The following is a 13,577-nucleotide window of genomic DNA, read 5'->3' on the forward strand; positions in this document are numbered from 1 at the left end:
GTGCTATTCAAAGTCAAGGTTGCAACCCCTAGTGGGAGTTAGAAAGATAATTAGAAAAATATATCTTTATTGAGTAAATACATGTATTTATTGGTTCTCTTCATTTTGATAAGAGAGATGAAAATGTAATGAATTGAAGGTTATTTGTTGATGTTAAATAAAAATGTACAGATTTTAAGGTTGGTTGTTTCATTCGATTTGGGGTGGGATGGGAAAAACATGGGATCCCCGCTGAAAAAGTTTTAATACCACTGCAATGCACCCAATACCCAATCATGTAAAATGTACTGGTCTAGAGTCTGGACATAATGTAGTGACTCTCTATCATGACATAACCCATGTCTGGATCAGCTGACTGGATGACCTTAAAGCTTATTATGGATTGTGTCATGACATTATGTAATCTGTTAAATCATTGTTATGATAGTGTTATGCCATGATTATGATAGTGTTATGTCATGATTATGATAGTGCTATGTCATGATTATGATAGTGTTATGTCATGGTTATGATAGTGTTATGTCATGGTTATGATAGTGTTATGTTATGGTTATGATAGTGTTATGTCATGGTTATGATAGTGTTATGTCATTGTTATGATAGTGTTATGTTATGGTTATGATAGTGTTATGTAGCCCTTATGACAGAGGGTTCAGTATAGAGTATAACCACAGATCCTGATATACAGTACAGTAGGAATGGTGTATTTCCACTAAGGATTTACCCCAGTGTTTTACCAAAAAGGCTCAGCCTTTTGTGCTTCCACCTCCACGGCCCGGTTCCGGTGTGTCACTGGGCCATGGACTCTGGACCTGCTCTCACTTGGTGCCAAGAGAGGCCATTGGTACTTTTCAGCTGGCATTTACAGAACAATGGCTAACTGTGAACATGGGTTAACACCTTCCACGGTTAACACCTTCCACGGTTAACACCTTCTCACAAAGCAAATGTGTTGATGATGGAGAGGTTGTTGATTCTGCTCTTCAGAAGTCCCCGGTGTCAGCCCTAGCTATGGAAACACACTATAGCTACATTAACATTATCACTGGTGCTGTAATGAACAAACCCAAAGTGAGTCTGCTCTTGGGATCCTCCTATGAAGACACTGCTCTGGATGGATGTGGGGGTGTAGTTGATCAGTGTCATATCATTGCTCCTCTTTAGCTCAGTTAGTAGAGCATGGCGCTTGCCATGGATTCGATTCCCAGGACCACCCATACGTAAAAATTTATGTACGCATGACTAAGTCGCTTTGGATAAAAGGTGTCTGCTAAAATGGTATATATTATATTGTTAGAGCCAAGCTGGCTTTGCTTTGTGTCTGCTAAGCATACGTCTTCGATTTTGTCTCCTTATCTCCATCACTCCATCCCTCTCTCCTCAACCTTGTGGAGCTCCTCACTTTATAAGCTAATGTTTCGATTCTTTTCAAGTCCCCGACCCATGATTTAAGCAACTTTCATCTGAGACTTGAGAGAGGAGTTGATACATTCTTCCGGGCGCTGCACGGTGGTGACCCACGATGTGTGTTTGCGTTTGGCGTCTATATATTTTTAGTGTTTGTTTTCATGTGATGTTTTATCACCTCTACTTGATCTCCAATCTTTAATCATGGCAACAAAGGTTGTGGAGCTATGGATTGATCCTGATACTTTTAAGCATATTTGCAAGCCCAAATGGACTCGGCTTTGGAAACGCTACAGGCAGAAGGACCCAGTTCTATAGCAGAGAGACTGCTACATTGGAAGTCCAACACGCTGGAAAGCCCAGTGGTGGATTTAATTCCAGACATTCTGAAAGAGAATGACAAGACAACTTTCAAACGCAAGCGAGGGAAACGAGGGGGTATCCGGCGGAGATTATAGCGATGAGGAATAAACTTCCCTTACCGACTACTCTGCTAATCAATGCCCAATCCTTGAGGGGGAAAGCGGACTAGCTGACGGCTAACCTGTGCTACCTGCACGAGTACCGGTACACCTGCGTCCTGGCAATCACCGAGAGCTGGCTGGATGATCGAGTGCCTAACAGTGAAGTGGAGCCGGCTGGTTTCAGTGCAAATCCATTGTGGGAAGAGAGCGCCCTTTCCACGACAGACGTTGAACTGCTGTCGGTGTCCCTACAACCCTTTTTACCTGACTGTTGTTTACATACATTCTAAAGCAAACACTGCCAATGCTTCGGATATAACTTTTTATATATCTAAAAAACAGGACTTTATCTCTCCTGAAGCTCCCAAACTAATAATCAGGGACTTTAACAGTTGCTAAAACAGTACGTTAAAAAAATAATCGCTAGACCTTTGCTATGGAAACTATACCGAATGCATGCTCTGCCACTACCAAACTGCCGCTAGGAGGCTCGCACCATAACGTCGTATATCTACGACCAACCTACCAACCTTGAAAGAGAGACCTGTTAAAACTGTGCAGGGTTGGAACGAGGACAGCGTCACCCGTTTACAAGGTTGTTTTGACTGTACAATGTGGGACATTTTTTACCTCTGCTGTTATAAATGAACTGACAGATGTTTCAAGTTAGATCAACTTTTGTGTGTATTTAGTAGTGCCCACCAAGACCAACAAAATAATCCCTAATAGTAAACCATGGGTATCTAAGAAACTGAAAGTGGTGCTGAATAAGAAAGTTAGTACATGCAGAGGGTAAGATATACAGAGAGAGATTAAAAGACAGATCCAGATAGATAAAGATGGGTACAGACTCATTGCTGAAAAGACTCTCTAGAGCTTCCTGGCAGGGAATTAAAACCATGGCCCCCACAAGGGCAAAGTGCCCCCCACAAGGGCAAAGGGAAATCCAGTGCTGCCCTGGAGGATGGAGAGGGACTTAACATGGCAAATGACTTGAATGTGTTCTTTTCAAAGCTTGAGTTAGATTACCCTCTGTCTGGGGTGCGCCAGGTTAAAGGTCCGCCAGGTTAAAGGTCCGCCAGGTTAAAGGTCCGCCAGGTTAAAGGTCCACCAGGTTAAAGGTCCACTGGAGATGACAGAGAGGTTTGGTGTCTATCAGTCATATGTCATGACAACATTAAAACCATGCAATACCTACTGAAGCTCAGGTCCAGACAACATGTGTGGTCATGTTTTAAAACACTGTGCAGAGCAACTGGCTGCTATTTTATTTTTTATTTTTTAAATCCTCTTTGCATCAGCAACATGCATATATGGTATGGAAAAGCAAATCCCCACATCAACAAACCCATCTGTAATAAATGACTATAGGCTGGTAGCATCAACATCCCTGGTTATGAAGTGCTTTGAGAAGATTGTCAAAAAACTACAACCTGCACTCTACCAAGCAGCATCTTGATCCCCTTCAGTTTATCTATACGGCTGGTAGGGGGGTTGATGATGTCATCCTTACGCTACTGAACCTTATCTACAAACACTCAGAGCAGTGGTCACCAACCTTTTCTGAGTCAAGATGTCACGGGCGCCAATGAAGTACGACCAAAGCGCAGCGTTGGGAGTGAACATGATGATTTTAATGTAGAAACACACGACAAAACAAAACACGATCCGTGACGTCCTCAGTTACACCGACTGAACATAGAACAAAAACCCACAACCCCAAGGTGAACAATGACAGTTTAAATATGGCTCCCAATCAGAGATAACGAGCCGACAGCTGACACTCGTTACCACTGATTGGGAGTCACTCACCCAAACACAGAAACAACCAATAACCACCCAACCAACCCAAACACAACAATACTTAACACACTCTGGCTAAAATACCAAGTCCCGGAACCAGAGCGTGACAGTACCCCCTAAAGGCGCGGACTGCGACCGCGCCTCAAAAACCCCAAATAGGGGAGGGCTGGGTGGGTGTTGCTCCTCGGAGGCGGCTCCGGCTCGGGCTTGACCACCACCCTACATAACTCCCCCGTAATGGCCCCGGTCCAATCCAACCCAGCTGGCTGGATCCAAACTGATGACGCGCACCCCTAGCTTGGCGCGTGAGACAGGGATGGACCGGACCTGGCCGACGATACGCACCCTCGGCTTGGTACGTGGAGCCGAACGGACCTCCTCAGGTTGGACGACTCGCCTCCCTGGCTTGGTGCGAGTAGCAGGAATAGGCTGAACCAGGTTGACGACTCGCCCCCTTAGCCTGGTGCGAGTGGCAGGAACAGTCCGAGTTGGGCCGACGACGCACACCGTAGTCTTGGTGCGTAGAGCAGAGACAGGCCGGGCTGGGCTGGCGACGCACCCCGTAGGCCTGGCGCGGGGCGCAGGAACAGGCCGGGCTGGGCTGGCGAAACGCACCACAGACTTGGTGCGGGGCGCAGGAACAGGCCGAGCTGGGCTGGCGACGCACCCCGTAGGCTTGGTGCGTTGAGCAGGGACAGGCCGGGCTGGGCTGGCGAAACGCACCACAGACTTGGTGCGGGGAGCAGGAACGGGCCGAGTCGGGCTGGCGACGCGCACCGTAGGTTCAATGCGAGGAACAGGAACAGACAGAACCGCACTGGGGACACACACCCCTGGCCCTACACGGGGATCAGGAACGGGCCGGACCGGACTGGAAACACCCCCAGTACCTCTCGCCGTGCCTCCACACTTTCCATCCCCTTCGTAACCAGTGGCCCCCTTAAACTGGCGGCCATATCTGCCAACCTCTTGCACTCCTCCGGGCCGTACACCTTCTGCCCCGACGTCGTGAGCCCCCCTAAAAATTTTCTGGGGTCTCTCCTCTCGGTGGACCAGGCCTCCATAGTCCTCTCCCAACCTTCGCTCTTCTGGCTCCACCACTCGTTATCCAACTGCTGCTTGGTCTCGTTGTGGTGGGTTTTTCTGTCACGGGAGCCAATGAAGTACGACCAAAGCGCAGCGTTGGGAGTGAACATGATGATTTTAATGTAGAAACACACGACAAAACAAAAACACGATCCGTGACGTCCTCAGTTACACCGACTGAACATAGAACAAAAACCCACAACCCCAAGGTGAACAATGACAGTTTAAATATGGCTCCCAATCAGAGATAACGAGCCGACAGCTGACACTCGTTACCACTGATTGGGAGTCACTCACCCAAACACAGAAACAACCAATAACCACCCAACCAACCCAAACACAACAATACTTAACACACTCTGGCTAAAATACCAAGTCCCGGAACCAGAGCGTGACACAAGATCACTTTCTGAGTGTCACGACTTCCTCCGACACTGCCTCCTCTCCTTGTTCGGGCAGGCTTTGGCGTTCGTCGTCACCGGCCTTCTAGCCACTGCCGCTCCTCATCTCATCATTCCATTTGTTTTGTCTTGTTGATTACACACACCTGGTTCATATCCCCTCATCAGTACCTGTATAAGTATTCCCTCTGCCCCCCATGTCTTTGTGTGTGATTGTTTATTGTGGAGGTTACTATAGCTTGGTGGAGCTATATTGTATTGTGTATCGCCGGGATATTCACCTGTGTGCCTTGTTTTCCCCTGTGTGCCGTTTTACCGCACTGGAGCGTTTTACGCATTGCTGCGTACCTCTGTATTGCCGAATAAACCATTTATTCTTTGATTTATCCTCTTGCACCTGTCCAAATCACCCGCCACACTGAGTCAAAATGCAAGCCAAGATCTACCGCTCAGATTTTTTTTAAACATGACTTAAAAAACGTAAGCCTATGCAACATAAACCAATTAAAAACAGTTATGTAGCAATTAGGTTTGTGCAGTAAGCTATAGGCCCAATACATTATTACTGCATATTGGCTATGCTTGAATTGTCCTGCCAATGTTGTGCTTCTCAAACCAGTTTGAAATTATATATTGGTATATGATCACACTGGTAATAGATCATTTATTGTATTACTTGTGAGGCACAGCTAAGTGAGCATAATAATTAGCTTTTTTACTGGACTGATGGCCTGCATCTGACGGTCAGTCTGAGGCGAGGGAGCAGCGGTGAGGCTCTCACCCGACTCACCGTCCCTCCTCTCTCCCTCCCTCCGCTGAGAAAAGGGGACACAGTCTTCCAGCTGACGCTGAAACTCAAGTCACACTGCATTATTTCTGCCTCATGTACCAATTCATGTTGTTACTCCGATGACCAGAGAAAGTGAAATATTCATTGATAATTAAAAAGACACAAGCCACTAATAATAACAACCAATATAGTGTTATTTATATGGGGGATACAATCTTCCCAGCTCTGCAGATTTTGCTGCGAAGAGACAGAATCATTCGATCATTTGTTTTGGTACTGTCCATTTGTAGCTTGTTTTTGGACACAGGTCCAGGAATGGCTGAAGTATTGCAATATTTACCTGGAGCTAACCCTGCAGATAGCACTACTGGGTGATCTGAAAAGTCATAGTCAATCGATCAATAATATAATAATACTTTTAGAAAAAATGTTTATTTTCTATTTACGATCTGTAGAAACAATGAGAATAGAAAGGTTCAGAACTTTTGTAAAACATCACAGTACAGTTGAAAAATATATGGCAAATAGAAATCCAATATGTTGAATGGAGCTGAAGGATGGGACTAATAACAACAACTAATAACAACAAGATAACTAACGGTAAGCATACTGTGTCCATAATAAGTACCGTTTTTTTTGCACTATAAGGCGCACCGGAGTATAAGCCGCATGTCACGATCGTCGATAGATGAAGCGGACCAAGGCGCAGCGTGATAAACGTACATCTTTTATTGAAGTACACCACACGAACAAAACAACAAACGAAACATGAAGTCCTAGGTTAACACAAACCTTTCGGAACAAGATCCCACAATGACTAGTGAAAACAGGCTGCCTAAGTATGGTTCCCAATCAGAGACAACGAGCTACAGCTGCCTCTGATTGGGAACCACCCTGGCCAACATAGATCTAACCGATCTAGAACGAAAACCATAGCAAACAAAACATAGAAAATCCACACCCTGGCTCAACAATTAAGAGTCCCCAGAGCCAGGGCGTGACAGTACCCCCCCCCAAAGGCGCGGACTGCGACCGCGCCAACCAAACACAAGAGGGTAGGGGCCAGGTGGGCATTCCGCCTCGGAGGCGGATCCGGCTCCGGGCGTGACCACCACACTCTCTCTACCCCCCCGTTGCGCCCCTGGTCTGGTCTGGCCCCGCTGGCCGGAGCTGGACTGAACACCGGTGGAGCGGATTGCTCTGGCTCCGGCGTGGAGCAGCTGACCAGTGCCGGACCAGGCACCGGTGGAACAGGCACGGACCGTGCCGGACTGACGACGCGCACCACTAGCTTGGTGCGGGGAGCAGGAACGGGCCGGACCGGGCTGACGACGCGCACCACTGGCTTGGTGCGGGGAGCAGGAACGTGCCGGACCAGGCTGACGACGCGCACCATTGGCTTGGTGCGGGGAGCAGGAACAGGCCGGACCGGGCTGGCGACGCGCACCACTGGCTTGGTGCGGGGAGCAGGAACGGGCCGGACCGGGCTGACGACGCGCACCATTAGCTTGGTGCGGGGAGCAGGAACAGGCCGGACCGGGCTGGCGACGCGCACCACTGGCTTGGTGCGGGGAGCAGGAACGGGCCGGACCGGGCTGACGACGCGCACCATTGGCTTGGTGCGGGGGGCAGGAACAGGCCGGACCGGGCTGGCGACACACACCACTGGCTTGGTGCGGGGAGCAGGCACGGGCCGGACCGGGCTGACGACGCACACCACTGGCTTAGTGCGGGGAGCAGGAACGGGCCGGACCGGGCTGACGACGCGCACCATTGGCTTGGTGCGGGGAGCAGGAACAGGCCGGACCGGGCTGGCGACGCGCACCACAGGCTTAGTGCGGGGAGCAGGAACGGGCCGGACCGGACTGGTGACACACACCACTTTCTTGGTGCGAGGAGCGGGGCTGGGTTTCCTCATAAACCTCCGCTCCCTCTGCTGCCTAACCAGTTCCTCTCGCCGTGCCTCCACACTCTCCTTCTCCCTCTTGACCAATAGCCCCCGTAACCTGGCGGCCTCCTCTGCTAACCGGCTGAACCGCTCTATCGCGGCCTCCTGCTGCCTCGTCGTCCACAGCGTGAGCCCCCCAAAAAAAATTTTTGGGCTTGTCTCTCCCCCGTGAACATGGCCTCCATGCCTCTCGCCAGACTCTCTCTCTTCTCCTCCCAAGTCCATCCTCTCTCCTCTTCACGCTGTTTGATCCAGTCGTGGTGGGATCTTCTGTCACGATCGTCGATAGATGAAGCGGACCAAGGCGCAGCGTGATAAACATACATCTTTTATTGAAGTACACCACACGAACAAAACAACAAACGAAACGTGAAGTCCTAGGTTAACACAAACCTTTCGGAACAAGATCCCACAATGACTAGTGAAAACAGGCTGCCTAAGTATGGTTCCCAATCAGAGACAACGAGCTACAGCTGCCTCTGATTGGGAACCACCCTGGCCAACATAGATCTAACCGATCTAGAACGAAAACCATAGCAAACAAAACATAGAAAATCCACACCCTGGCTCAACAATTAAGAGTCCCCAGAGCCAGGGCGTGACACTGCAGCAGCTAAATTGAATGATATTGAATGATGTGTACATATAGAAGCCGCACTGGACTATAAGCCGCAGGGGTTTTAATGTTTAATTACCATATGTAAGGGTTCGTGCACAGAGGGGATTGTCGGGAAAGAGACAAACTGTCTCGCTCTCGTAATGTCTGTCTGTCTTGCTCTCGTTCTGTCTCTCGTACCACTCTCGGTTCCACTTTTACTTTTGCGCGCTACCTGTCTCACTCTTTTCCGGCCTCCAGCTTTTCCTGCTGGAGCCCGCCGCTTAAAGGTGGGGTGCGCGGACCGGTCATAGAGCCCATAGAGTTAAAGTTGGTGGACTGTAACCTGTAAAATCCATAGATTTAGGAGGTCTTCTAGTGGCCGTTAGCTGTAAAAATCCATAGATTAGCCGCACCATTATATAAGCCGCAGGGTCGAAAAATGGGAAAAAAGGTGCGGCTTATAGTCCGAAAATTACGGTATATAGGTTATAGGTTGAGAGCTTTTGTGAAAGAGCACAGTTAGAAAAATATGGCATATAGAAGCAAACCAGATGGACATCATGAAAATGATCGGAGGAAGTTCAGGAGTAAAAACAAACAAAATATAATTATTGTAGAATTTGACTGTGTCCATAAAATGTATATAGTATGTATAAGCTGGAAGTAGAGGCCTAAGCATTGTTGTTCACTAGTTAAATCCAATTGGGGAAGGGGTGGTTGGGTTGGAAAGTAATATATAATTTTTAAAAGGATATGTGTGTGTGTATGGATGTATGTATATATGTATGTATGTACATATATGTGTGTATATGTATGTGTATATGTGTATGTGTATATGTGTGTATATACATATATATATAAAATATTTAAAAAACTTTTGCTATACTCATTCATTGCAGCTGCAGTGCTGGTTGTAGCGTGAGTGGAAGTAGGGAGAACGCACATTTTATGGCTTATAAAAGTTTTTAACAAAGTGTTTACAATGCTGAATAACAACTTAAACATGAACTTACTCATAAAAACAGCAGCTCTTTGCTGTATTCGTTGAGTCTGTCTTTAGTCATGGTTTTAAAAGTTTTGAAATCTCACAGTATCAACTTTGATGTGCGTTCAAAGCTTCTTTTTACAGTCTATGGCTTGAGGATTTGCTCTCTGGGCCTGCCGGGTATTCAGAGTTCTACCTTCACACACATTGGAACACAAAATGGGAATACAACAGCGCACAAAAAATTTCAATAGGAACGCAAGGCTTTATCATATATTTATTTTTTACAGAAATGTTTGGAGATCAACTAGGAATGCCTTGGAGATCAACTAGGAATGCCTTTGAGATCAACTAGGAATGCCTTGGAGATCGACCTGTTGGTGACAACTGGCTTAGATGGAGCCAGATGCCATGTTAAGGTCTCCTCAACATTTAATACAATCCAGACCTCCACCTTAGCCCAGAGACTGATGTAAAATGTCTCATTAGATGGAGACCTGGTGCTGTGGATCCTCCTGAGTGGCGCAGTGGTCTAAGGCACTGCATCGCAGTGCTAACTGTGCCACTAGAGATCCTGGTTCGAATCCAGGCTCTGTCGCAGCCGGCCGCGACCGGGAGACTCATGGGCGGCGCACAATTGGCCCAGCGTCGTCCAGGGTAGGGGAGGGAATGGCCGGCAGGGATGTAGCTCAGTTGATAGAGCATGGCGTTTGCAACGCCAGGGTTGTGGGTTCGATTCCCACGGGGGGCCAGTATAAAAAAATATGTATTCACTAACTGCTAAATGACTAAAATGTAAATGTAAAATGTTGATTTCCTTAGCAAAAGGACACAGCAGGTCAAGGTGGGACAGTGGATGTCGAACAAGCGCACCACTAGCATGGAATCTCCTCAAGGCTGTGTGATTTCTCTGTTGTTGTACATCTTGTACACCAAAGACTGTAAAAGCTCCTACCCTGGTAGACACCTGATAAAGTTTGCAGATGACACAGCACGGGTCAGTCTACTCCAGGATGAGAAGGAGGAGCACGGGTCAGTCTACTCCAGGATGAGAAGGAGGAGCACGGGTCAGTCTACTCCAGGATGAGAAGGAGGAGCACGGGTCAGTCTACTCCAGGATGAGAAGGAGGAGCACGGGTCAGTCTACTCCAGGATGAGAAGGAGGAGCACGGGTCAGTCTACTCCAGGACGAGAAGGAGGAGCACGTGTCAGTCTACTCCAGGATGAGAAGGAGGAGCACGTGTCAGTCTACTCCAGGATGAGAAGGAGGAGCACGTGTCAGTCTACTCCAGGATGAGAAGGAGGAGCACGGATCAGTCTACTCCAGGATGAGAAGGAGGAGCACGGGTCAGTCTACTCCAGGATGAGAAGGAGGAGCACGTGTCAGTCTACTCCAGGATGAGAAGGAGGAGCACGTGTCAGTCTACTCCAGGAGGAGAAGGAGGAGCACGGGCCAGTCTACTCCAGGATGAGAAGGAGGAGCACGTGTCAGTCTACTCCAGGATGAGAAGGAGGAGCACGGGTCAGTCTTGGAGGACTTTGTGAAGTGATGTAACGACTCTCACTTAGTGCACAACACAAAAAAGATCAAAGAGATGCACATCGAAAAATGTAACACCTTCCCCACTAACTGTTGTTAAGAGACATAGAGGTAGTGGAGGACTATAAATACCTGGGTGTTGTACTTGACCACAAGCTACAATGGGGAAAGTGTACTGAGCAGATTTATAAGAAAGGACAGCAAAGGCTCTACTTTTTAAGGAGACAAAGCTCTTTTAATGTTGATCAAGTTACAAGTCATTCATTGAAAGTGTCTTAACATGTATCATCTGCTGGTATGGAAATGCTAATGTCTTTCAGAGAAATATGTTGAGAAAAATTGCTAGGTGCTAGGGGTCAAGCAGACCAGTCTGGAGGTAATGTATGATATAAGAGCCCTCACAAAAGCCTGCAAGGTACTGATGGATCCAGACATCGTCTTTACCAGGAGTTTACTTCTCCCCTACTGGAGATTTTACAGGGCACCAGAGGAATAGAGCCAAACGATCCTTTGTCCCAGAAGCAGTAAGGCTCCTGAATGTTTAAAACCACAAGTAGGACCAGCGGGCTGGCCTACAGCTAGTTGACAGAGTATGCTGATGTGTATAGTGTATATAGTGTACTGATGTGTATAGTGTATATTGTCCTGAAGAGAATTTGTTTGGTTCAACATTCGCACATGCAGGTAACTGCCAAAATAAAGGAAACACCAACATAAAGTGTCTTTTGAGGAAGGCCCTCAAAATTGTCAAAGACTCCAGTCACCCTAGTCATAGACTGTTCTCTCTGCTACCGCACGGCAAGCGGTACCGGAGTGCCAAGTCTAGGTCCAAAAGACTTCTCAACAGCTTCTACCCCCAAGCCATAAGACTCCTGAACAGCTAATCATGGCTACCCGGACTATTTGCACTGCCCCCCCACCCCATACTTTTTACGCTGCTGCTACTCTGTTAAGTATTTATGCATAGTCACTTTAACTCTACCCACATGTACATATTACCTCAACTACCTCAACTAGCCGGTGCCCCCGCACATTGACTATGCAACGGTACCCCCCTGTATATATAGCCTCCCTACTGTCACTTTATTCTATTGTATATATAGCCTCCCTACTGTCACTTTATTTTTACTTCTGCTCTTTTTTTCTCAACACTTTTTTGTTGTTGTTTTATTCTTACTTTTTTTGTTTAAAATAAATGCACTGTTGGTTAAGGGCTGTAAGTAAGCATTTCACTGTAATGTCTGCACCTGTTGTATTCGGCGCATGTGACCAATAAAATTTGATTTGATTTGATTTGATTTAATAGGACGTTGGGCCACCACGAGCCAGAACAGCTTCAATGCACCTTGGCGTAGATTCTACAAGTGTCTGGAACTCTAGCCATCTCTTCTTCTAGCCATCGTAGCCAAAATAATGTGCAACTGGGCATTTTTATACATGACCCTAAGCATGATGGGATGTTAATTGCTTAATTAACTCAGGAACCACATCTGTGTGGAAGCACCTGCTTTCAATATACTTTGTATCCCTCATTTATTAAAGTGTTTCCTTTATTTTGGAAGTTACCTATAGTACAGCAATTAAATACTGGAGTTGAGTTGTTGCTGCCACTGTTTTGAGATGGTAGATAGATATTTTGTACACACGCGCACGCACGCACGCACGCACGCACGCACACACACACACACACACACACACACACACACACACACACACACACACACACACACTTTGGTTCAGAGTACAGGGTCAGGTTGTTAGACTGCCTCTGTCTGTTGTGAAAACACAGGTCCTGTATCTGTGTATACACTGTAAACCTCCTCTCTGATCTACTGACACTGTGGAGAGGAGAGCATTCCAACCTACCATCGTCACACAAACACTCCATCCTACCATCTTCACAAACACTCCAACCTACCATCTTCACAAACACTACAGCCTGCCATTGTCACATCTGTATCTGTGTATACACTGTAAACCTCCTCTCTGATCTACTGACACTGTGGAGAGGAGAGCATTCCAACCTACCATCGTCACACAAACACTCAATCCTACCATCTTCACAAACACTCCAACCTACTATCTTCACAAACACTCCAACCTGCCATCTTCACGAACACTACAACCTACCATCTTCACAAACACTACAGCCTGCCATTGTCACGAACACTCCAACCTATCTTCTTCATAAACACTCCAACCTACCATCTTCACACAAACACTCCAAGCTGCCAGCTTCACAAACACTCCAACTTACCATCTTCACAAACACCCCAACCTACCATTTTCACAAACACTACAGCCTGCCATTGTCACACCAACACTACAACCTACCATCTTCACAAACACTACAGCCTGCCATTTTCACAAACACCCCAACCTACCATCTTCACAAACACCCCAACCTACCATTTTCACAAACACTCCAACCTGCCATTATCACGAACACTCCATCCTACCATCTTCACACAAACGCTCCAAGCTGCCATTTTCACGAACACTTCAACCTACCATCTTCACAAATACTCCAACCTACCATCTTCACAAACACTCCA

At 47.2% G+C, this 13,577-nt stretch overlaps 1 protein-coding gene across 3 annotated transcripts in view; it reads left to right on the forward strand.

The window, feature by feature from the left end:
• The window catches only part of LOC121537863 (adenylate cyclase type 6), a 98,949-nt gene that overhangs the window by 48,526 nt on the left and 36,846 nt on the right, over positions 1-13,577 (forward strand). The gene's annotated exons all lie outside the window — the stretch shown is intronic.

The sequence above is a fragment of the Coregonus clupeaformis genome, chromosome 24 (assembly GCF_020615455.1).
Source record: "Coregonus clupeaformis isolate EN_2021a chromosome 24, ASM2061545v1, whole genome shotgun sequence".
NCBI classification, from domain to species: Eukaryota; Metazoa; Chordata; class Actinopteri; order Salmoniformes; family Salmonidae; genus Coregonus; species Coregonus clupeaformis.